Source organism: Nycticebus coucang, chromosome 5 (genome assembly GCF_027406575.1).
Source record: "Nycticebus coucang isolate mNycCou1 chromosome 5, mNycCou1.pri, whole genome shotgun sequence".
NCBI classification, from domain to species: Eukaryota; Metazoa; Chordata; class Mammalia; order Primates; family Lorisidae; genus Nycticebus; species Nycticebus coucang.
In genome coordinates, this window is record NC_069784.1 from 99,500,621 (window position 1) to 99,501,799 (window position 1,179).

At 34.5% G+C, this 1,179-nt stretch overlaps 1 non-coding gene across 1 annotated transcript; it reads left to right on the plus strand.

Annotated features, from left to right (window-relative positions):
- Positions 1–262: 262 nt before the first annotated feature.
- Positions 263–399, plus strand: LOC128587031 (small nucleolar RNA SNORA2/SNORA34 family). The gene has a single exon (XR_008380463.1). It is a non-coding gene; the product is annotated as a small nucleolar RNA SNORA2/SNORA34 family (small nucleolar RNA).
- Positions 400–1,179: the final 780 nt, after the last annotated feature.

A 1,179-nucleotide genomic window follows, 5' to 3' on the forward strand; every position in this document is an offset into this window, starting at 1 on the left:
TTTATGTTAACCTGGTTAGTATTGTCCCCTGCCCTCCAAAAAATGAAATTGTTTATTTGGGGGAATTACAAAGCAGAGTGAATAGCCTAGCCTAGCTGTAGTGTTGCCCATTCTGCTTTTTCCTGGGGCAATGGAGGGCTATGGAGATCGGATCAGTCCATGTCACGTGCCCTTCTAAGGTCAAGAAGGTGGGGCACTGATTTTTAACTCCTTATTTCCCAGGCTAGCATGGGGAACAGATAATATTCTAAAGAAAATTGGGTTGGCCCTGAATCAAGGCCAGCAGTTTGCTAAAGCTGTTGGTTTCAAGCAGGAGCCTAAAGAATTATCTTTCTATGGTCTGTTGGCCATTTCAGAACTTTGGAAATGTAATGGTCAATTCATTAGAAAGAAACAGTATGAGTCATTGGTGATAGATGTAGGCTAGTGTGATTTGTAGTCTTAATACTGTCGGGTTCCAAAATACCCATAAAATATTACTATATTTATCTCACAAGGATATTTAAGTTATTTATTAGAATTATAATGCTGTTAAATCTTAATTACAGCTCCCCAAAATGACTGTGGGTTTTTACCCAAAATAAAAAGATAATTCTACAGTAAAAAAAAAAAAAAAAAAAAAGAAAATTGGGACTCCAACACTAAACAAATATAGGAGAGGGGGAAATAATACGGGTAGACCAAAACAAACAAAACCCAAAGAGATTTCTATTATATTTAGCCAAACATGATCAACTGTGTTACTGTTTCTGGTAATGATAATAAGTTGATTCCAATGGTAATGATAATAAGTTGATTCCAATGGATGTTATTAAAGTTCCTCCAAATATTTTTTTAGGTGTTAAAACAGATAACTATACATAATGTTTGGAGGCATGCTAATGAGGTACATACTTACAAGGATTTTCTTTTTATTCCTAGCGCAAGAGGGTGGGCCTACATTTGTTGCCTTTTGTGGTAGATTTTGTAGGAATGAATGAAAAATTTAATTTTGAGGCTTTATTTCAAGTGTCAAGTCTTTTGAATTTAGAGATCATGGCTGAAAGAGCCTTTAATAATCAAAATTATTTTCCTAAAGTTTCTGTTCCTTTCCCCTCTCTCTTCTTTTCTAGTTCTTTATTTTAGAATCTTCACCACCAATATAATGCGTTTTCCTTTTGAAACAGTTCATTTAACTAT